Consider the following 9,166-nt stretch of genomic DNA (forward strand, 5'->3'; position numbering starts at 1 on the left):
TGCAACTTGTGTTTTCTCTACCTTATAGTTAATTTTGCTTTTGTTTATTCTCTATTCAGGCATATGAAAATATATTTGTAATGCTAGTCTATGCCAAGGATTTTAAATTGTTTTGGGTTTCTTCACTATTATAATTTAGAGAAATTATGCATCTTGAAATGTTTTCCTGAGTACTTCTATTTATTGTACTTATTTATTAGAATATTAATAGAAATCACAAGAAAGTTTACTATAAACTAACTATATATATATATATATATATATATATATATATATATATATATATATATATATATATATATATATATATATATATATATGTTTAAAAATAATCAAATATAGAAAGACCTTTAAATTTTTGTAATTACATTCTTACAATTTATTTAAATTTGTAATAGGCTTTGAAAGTTTTTTGGCCTAAAGTATAAAATCAAAATTAATATCACTTTTGTATCTTTCATACTGCCATTACTTACTTCCCCTGTCACTCCTTCCAAGAAGTTGTCTATTTGAAACTAAACATCCATTGACCTTAAATACCACAGACAAATACTTGGCACGACTTCTTAAAAAAACCTGGTGTCTTGGCTGTGACCCTTTTTTTTTTTTTTTTTTTTTTTTTTTTTTTTTTTTTTTTTTTTTTTTTTTGAGACCAGGTTTTATTCCATTCTAAGTGTTAAAGGTCTCGAGCTGTTTCTGCTGCTGGATTTAGCAGGAAACTGGAAGCTGTCAAGTGGATTATGTAGTAAATTGTACCGATATATGTATATGTATATATGTAATATATATATTTATATATGTATATATATGTATATATATGTATATATATGTATATATATGTATATATATGTATATATATGTATATATATGTATATATATGTATATATATATATATATATATATATATACTATAATATCATAATAATAATACATACATACATATACATACATACATATACATACATACATATACATACATACATATACATACATACATATACATACATACATATACTACATACATATACATACCATACCTATACATACATACATATACATACATATATCATAAATATATTAAAAATATATATATATATATTAATATATATATATATATATATATATATATATAATATATATATAAAATTTATATATATATATTATAAAATTATCTCTCATATTATATATTCTATTTTATATTATTTTATATATATATATATATTATTTATGTATATATATTTTTCATTATATATATATATTATTCTAATATATTTAAAATATATATAATATATATTATAATATTATCTTTTATATATCTATAAAACATCTATTATATATATATTATATTTTATCTTATTAAAATATATATTATTTCTATATATATATATAATTCTATTTTTAATATCTATTATATATATATACTTATATATAATTCTTAATTCTATCTATATCTATATCCAAAATATCTATATCTCTATATTCTTCTATTATATATATTAATATATATTTATAATTTATATATACTTATCTATTATAAATAATTATATCTATATTATCTATATTATATTATAGAATATATATATATTATATTGTTATATTTGTATTATAAAATTAATATATATTATTTTATATTAATTAATAATTATATATATGTTTGTTAATTTTGTTAAAATATGTATATGTATATATGTGTGCGTGTGTGTGTGTGTGATTGATTTTAAATGAATGTGGCAAGTCTCTCAAGAAAGAAAAAAAAATGTAGGTCTGCCATAAGATTTTAGTTTAAAATAATTGATATTCCACTGTCAGACCTATTATGTTGGCCTTTTCACCTGGGAGAATCCTGTGATATCATCATACATCTGAACAACAATCTGGATCACATCAAAATCTAATCAATTGGTCTTCTGTATGGTAACCCGCCCATCATCATAATCCGTCAGTAACTTTTCACCATTCTTGCTAACCACCGTGTTTAAGTAACGAACTAAAGGCATAGTAGTTTATAAAAAGAACACCTGATTTCGTATTGTGTTGTACTTCGCAGGGCAGGATACAGATCGATATAATTTTATAAGGGATCAGTAAAACAAAATTCAATGGTTGGTGACTAGGCTGTATAAACTTTTTTCATGTGGAGTGACACCTTTCTAATACCATGCTCCCTGTTGTCGTTGGGGAGGGGGGGGGGGCTTAGGAGACGAGGCATGAGGCCCAATGCAGGGGATCATCCCTGCCTTGGTTCTCAGCCCTCGCCTCAACTAACTTTGCATGGCTTTCTCTTCTTTTTTCTTCTCCTCCTTTTCTTTTCTTCCTCTTTCTCATCCCCCTCATCTGTCCACTTATCCTAATCATCTCTTTTTTTTACCCTTTTTGTCACAAATAATTGATCACAATGCTATGTGACCTTTGATATCTTGCACATTTATTTATTTGGACCATTGGCCATTCTCGAAATCCACAAACATTGCCTTTTGAACACCAAAAGTTCAAATCAACGATCAATATCCCTTTTCTTTTTCAAGATTCGGCATGGCGATTGATGGGCAGTTATTTCATATTAAATAAATCTTGCAAATTAACGAATTACGAATGATATAATAATAATAATAAAAATGATAATAATAATAATAATAATAATGATAATGATAATAATGATCATAATAATAGCGAAAATGATAATGATAATGATAATGGTAATAATAACAACAATAATGCTGATAATAATAATGATTATTATTATATTATTATTATTATTATGATAATAATAATAATGATAAGTGCAACAGTTGGAGGATACGGGATAGAAGATTCCGGTTTGGGGTTTAAAATTTGCCAGCACCTGTCGAGGAGGGAGGTGCATTAGCAGTGGTCGGAGTCGTGATCAAAGGAGAGTCAGGGAGAGAAGGTAAACCAGAGGAGTTAGATTCTGAGAGGCTAGTGGATTAGGGGCAAGCCTCAGTACCATTAATAAGGGTAAGGGCTAAACAATTAACCAAGGGAATCCCGTGCCCGTCACTCCCATAGGTCGTCCACGACTGGCATCAAAGTCAGCCTTTCGTCCTATCCTTTCACATCTTAGGAACTGGACAGGAGAAAGGTTGGGGAAGATAAGAGGAAGTAGGGAAGGGGGAGATGAAAAGACCATGCAAATTAGTGGAAGCAAGGGTTGGGGCCCAAGGCAGGGGAGAGATCTCCAGCATTGGGTCTCCGTCTCCTACCCCCCCCCCCCACGACAGGGATTGGGGAAGGGGGGGGTCCAAGTCAACACAGAAATGCTTGTAAAAAAATAAAAAAAGCTACACGCAGCTGTGACATAAAACATGAATTGAATAGATAACCGAATGAAATCTAAAACCTCTACTATGTAATATCCCTCCCAAGACGTTTTCCACACGATAATGACCCTACGAAACTAAACGAATAAATACAAAAGTTCCAACAGCACCTCATCATGCGTAGAGAGACACACGCACACACTTTCTTCATTCTTTCTTCTTTGTTGGATTTCTTGGCTATCAACCAGCGGCATGTGGCCAAGGTTATTAAGCCAATGGATCCTTTTTATTCTATCAATCTATAGTTATTACTTTATTTAAGGTTATTACTTTTTTTATTATTTTTCATCATTTGATAGTAGATTAGTTGTTGTAAAATCTGTGTTTTTATTCTTAGATAGTTTTTTTTATGGTTGTCTATTGTTGTTATAGTTGGGGCATATTTGTGAGGATATGGTCTATGGTAAGGGTGGTGGCGCAGTGAGGGCATTGTGGAGGATTCTTTTTTTCAATATAGGGAGTGAGGTGGGTAAGTCTTGTACTGTTGACCCTAAGGGGGCCAACACCACCTCCTCCCTTCTCTCCTTCTGTGGGCTGTGTCCCAAAGTTCTATTTTTTGTTTATTTTGTTTGTGAGTTGGAGGCTGGTCCACTCACTTTGCCACAGAGATGTATTTTTGCTTTTATAAGAGACACAAAACACCTGAGATCTGTACGGACTATGCTAAGGTCCAGATCATCAGTTGACCCGGCTAATGTTATCAGCCTGCTCATTGCCATGGATCCCAGAGTGGCCTGGTACCCATATAGCTTGATTGACTTATTGGCACCATGTAGCTTACGAATGATATTACCCAGAACTTCATTTTGGTGGTTTCTAATGATTTAATGGCTTTAAGTGAACTTGATGAATCTGATAAAATACTATTCTATCGGGGGTCGTCGACAGTGCAAAATCAATGGCTTTATAAATGGCAAAAAGTACAGCAAGAAGATCGATGTATGATTCGGCATTCTGAACTTTAGTTCACATTCAGTCGACCATACACCCGCACCAACACACTCATCTGTCTTGGATACGTCGGTATATATATGAAAAAAAGGGAGATGTTTAACAAGGATCTCTCTGACCTCTGGCGTACCTCCACTTCCGGCGCCATGGCCTTGGCTGAGGGAAGCCAGGCTTCCATGATAGAAAATTGGGGGCTTCCCATGACGCTACATTTGAATGAACCAGGGTATCGATGGTAGAGAGATCTATACCGACTTTCTCGACGAGGCAAAGGGCCTATTGCCATTAGGGTGGCTCGGGTCTCGAGCCTAACTGGCCGCGTCTGAGTCGGAGGGAGGTACTCCTGACTCCACCTCAAGACGCTCAATCCGAGTGCACTTCGGGGCTCCAAGACACACACGCAAACAGGCATTCTGCACAGCATCCAACCTTTCAAACTTGTTCTCGATGCCGAACCATACACGATTGACCCATAATCTACTTTAGACCTAATTAGGGCTTTATATACCATTAGCAAAGACTGTTTATCAGCTCCCTATTTGTTACCAAAAATGCACTTTAATAAATTAAGTGCTTTTGACATTTATTTTTTAACTGACCAATGTGGTCTTTCCAATTGAGTCTACTATCAAAAAGTAGCCCAAGAAACTTTGCAGAATTTTGAATAGGTATTGGGTGGTTGTCTAGAGTTAGCCTGATGTTCGGCTTCCTCCTACGTGAAAAAAATACCCCAATACTCTTTCTAATGGAAAACTTAAAACCCCACTGGAGGCCCCAGTTATGAATCATATCCAGTGCCAATTGGATGCGATTTGCTGAGAATTCTGCATTATTGCTGGAATGCCATAATGCACAATCATCAGCGTACAGTGAGTATTTAAAATTCCGAGGAGGAGCTGGTAAGATGTCATTAATCATACATAGAAATAATGTTGGTGACAAGACACTTCCTTGTGGGACCCCGTTTGCCTGGACAAAAATGTCCGAAAAAGTGACATTGTCGAAAATATTTGACAGCAAAATTTTTTGTCAGAAATGAAATTTTGAATAAAACAAGGCAAGTGTCCACGTAATCCAAAAGCATACATTTTTCTGAGTGGGCCATATCGCCATGTCATAGGCTTTTTCTATATCTAAAAATACTGAAATCAAAAAATCTTTTTTGTTAATGGCCTCTTGAATATGACTGTCCAGCTTTACTAGTTGATCGAGAGTTTGGCGTCCCTTGCGGAAGCCGCACTGCTCGTCAACTAGCAAATTACTGGAATTAAAAAAATGCAATAGCCTACTGTTAACGCAATTGGGCGGTAGGAGATGGCAAGTCTGGGATTACCCCCTCCTTTCAGTATGTTAATGATGTGGGCGAAGTGCCATGAGTTTGGAAAAGTGTGGCTTTTCCAAATTTCATTGTACACTTCTAGCAACTTAATCATGTCATCATGATTAAGATGCTTTATCATCTCATATCGAATCTCATCGGGGCCTGGGGATGTTCCTCTACAGGCTTCTAGGGCTCGGACAAACTCATCCATTGTTAGATCTTTATTGTAATCAAAGTCATCTCCTGTGGCAAAATGAATTGGTTGCAGCTCAGCCTCTTCCTTGATGGTCAGGAAGGTGGGATGGTAATTAGCTGAGCTGCTTGTATGAGAGAACTGCCTGGCGAGTGCATTAGCAATGTCTCTAGGTGAATCGAAATTGTTACCCTCGTGAATGATGTTGATTTTAAAAGATGATTTTTTCTTATTGATTTTATTGATAGTGGACCAAACCTCTGATATTTTTGTATTGCTGTTAATTGTAGAGACAAAGCCCCGCCAGGAGTCTCTTTTTGCTTGTCTTATTACTCTACGAGCCCTAGCTCTTGCTTGTTTGTAATTGCAAAAGTTTTCATTTGTGATGTTATTTTAGAAAAACCTGTAGGCCTTATTGCGTCGGCACAGCGCTCTGCGGCAATCTGGTGTCCACCATGGAACTCTATGCTTAACGCTATCTGTCGAAGTTTTAGGAATGGATAGCAATGCTGCTTCTATAATCGATTTCTGAATGTTGTTTACTTTATCATCAATGGTTTTTCCAACAAGTTCGAGCTTGACGCTCCTTGTGAAGGCGACCCAGTCTGCTCTTTTTACGTTAAATTTAGGCGCTGAAGGCGTTCTCACTGTGTCGCATGAATATTTAATCAAAATAGGAAGATGATCGCTTCCCAACGAGTCGTCAATGGTGTGCCACAGGCACTTGGTTGCTATTGATGAAGAGACCAGTGATAAGTCAATAAAGCTCAAATTACCGGTATTATCATTCAGAAGGATTAAATCAGACTCATTAATCAACTTAACTACTTGCTCACCTCTACCATCCATCTGCAGGGAACCCCATAACGTATGATGAGCATTAAAATCAGCTAAAATTACTTTATTTTGTGGCAGACGTTCCTGAAGAGCAAAGAACTCATCATAGGCTATCATCAGGTGGACAATAAAGTGAACATATAGCCAGATACGTGCCATTAATTTTTACTTTGCATGCGACAAACTCCAAAGTAGAATCAATAGTCACTTCTGTAAAAGGGAGGCTTTGGTGGATGTACATGGCGACTCCGCCTCCACCCCTACCCTCACGATCCTTCCGACATAGATGGTAGTTCCTGAGCGAAACGACCTCGTCAGAGACGAGGTTTGTTAAGTGCGTTTCTTGGAGAACTATAATATGGGGAGCATAGGACGAGGCTAATAATTTAAGGTCATTTACTTTAGATCTAAGACTTCGACAGTTCCATTGTATAATGGTCGACGCGAAGATTACGTTTTATGGGGTTTGGAAGTGCCTTGTCCACCAGTTTTTTCTTATTTTTTGGGAGGGAGACGCCTCCTCTCCCTCGCTTCCCGGGACCTCTCTCGGGATGGTTTGGAGACAGAAGCCTCCATGTCCTGCACCTCCTGGCGAGGGAGACGACTGACAGATTGCGATCTGCTTCTCTCTCGAGAAGCCGATCGCGAGCCAGACGAAGTCCTCACAGGAGTAGCCCGGACGGGAAGGTGCGCTCCGGACTGTGATTCGGTATCAGCCTCCTTATGATGTTTAGGCTGGGTTGATGCAGTCATTTGATCGACTAATTTATTCAGTTGATATACTTTAATATTTAGTTCTTTAACGGTCTGTTTGAGTTCAGCAATTTCTTTATCCTTAGCTGCAAGCTGTTGACTGACATTACTTGCACTAGGGGTGATGCTAGTTACTGCTTCGGCATAGGAAGTATCGGGTTTGTGTGTCAAACTTTCCACTTTCCTCTTAGCTTCAGTATAACTAACTTCATGCTTTCTCATATATGCTAATGTCTCAGTCTCCTTCTTCAGGACGCTGCACTCAGCAGATCCTGACTGATGGGGGTCTCCACAGTTAGCACATTTGGAAATCTGGCTAGTACATGTGATGGTGTCATGGGCTTCAGCACATTTACGGCATACAATTTTTCTCGAGTCTTTATCAATACCTCTTAATGAGGTGTGTCCGAATTTTTGGCATCTATTACAATGCATTGGCTTTTGGACATAAGGTCTTCCTTGAACACGTTCATAACCGACGTTGACATACTCTGGGATTTTATTCAAAGCAAAGGTCAAAAAACACAGTCCAGTTTTCGTTCGCACATTCCCGTCCTTCTTGGTCATACAATGAACGTCCACTACGTCTTGGTCCTTCATGCTCTCAAGAATTTCACTTTCTTTCCCTCGTCCTCAAACCTGTGAAGATTACTCCCTTACAGGTATTTGGGCCAATAGGAATAGTTACTTTAACTCGAAGATCATGAATTTGCGTCAGCTTAAGTAAATCCTTAATCTGGGAGCTGTATTGTACTTTAACAAGGAGGCTTTCATCTCGCAATTTTTTTACAAAATCAAAATCGCCGTCCACTTGACCATTAAGGACCTTTTTGATGATAAAGGGGTTCACGTTCAAAAGCGATTGATTTCATTCACGCATTTACTTTCGCGAACCTCGCATTCTCCGTTGGATTTTTAAAAGTGGTCTTCTAGTTTTGTCGTTAGTGGGGTTCTGTTGTTCAAAGTCAGATTGGATTGAGTCACCTCTCCTCCTTAAGGAGGAGAAGGGGTAGCCGGGGTATCATTCATCCTGGGTATCGGACCAGGTCCGACCCCTTTGCTCAAAATGTTGTCCTGAAGGGATCAAAAAAAATCTTAACTTTTGGTATCAACCTAACAGCAATAGCTAAGAGAGTAAATCAGTATTTCGTCCTCTACCCCCCCAGTGAAAGCCTGGTTGCGTTCTCCAGTACCACAGAGGGATCGAGTTATGTAGAGGACACTTCCTTACCGCCGAACTTGCCTAGGCGAAGGACGGTAAGTCGATGCCCACCCCCCAAGCGAATACGGGAGCTCACGAGGAACTCCGGCAGGCTCAGGAAAGTCACATTAAGGGGAAAAAATGTGAAAGAGAAAAAGTGCGCCCAAAGGACGCCCCAGACTACTGGGCCTCCCTACCCAGGGGTCAAAGCCCCAAAAGGGTACCCTGGTGTAGAAGAGAGCTGCGAGTCTGAGGTGGGTGCTGACTACGCCTACTGTAGCCTCGTGTCACCTGCAAAAACAAGAGCACGAAGGTGCTGGCAAAGCACTATAAAGTGCGAAAATCTGTAATTACAGTTTTTTTTTTTTTTTTTTTACTTTTTTTCGATTTACTTTAAAAACTCAGAAAACAATAATGTCTAGCGAGACGAGAGGCCCCCGGGGTCCGGGTAGCTCTTGTGGCACAAGACTTTGTATTTATTGCTGCTGCGTTAATAAGGTGTGTCCTCATCAAAATTTGAAACACGAGTGCGACACACACACCACTGACGGACATAATGCGTGTGCTGTACT

The 9,166-nt window shown here is 37.3% G+C and overlaps 1 protein-coding gene across 1 annotated transcript in view; it reads left to right on the forward strand.

Annotated features, from left to right (window-relative positions):
* The window catches only part of LOC119577699 (nuclear pore complex protein Nup153-like), a 10,203-nt gene extending 10,198 nt beyond the window's left edge, over window positions 1-5 (forward strand). The window contains exon 4 of the mRNA XM_037925254.1: window positions 1-5. This exon is cut by the window's left edge and continues 2,419 nt beyond it. The gene's annotated coding sequence lies outside the window, so the exon portion shown is untranslated.
* Window positions 6-9,166: the final 9,161 nt, after the last annotated feature.

This window comes from Penaeus monodon, chromosome 10 (assembly GCF_015228065.2).
Source record: "Penaeus monodon isolate SGIC_2016 chromosome 10, NSTDA_Pmon_1, whole genome shotgun sequence".
Taxonomy (NCBI): Eukaryota; Metazoa; Arthropoda; class Malacostraca; order Decapoda; family Penaeidae; genus Penaeus; species Penaeus monodon.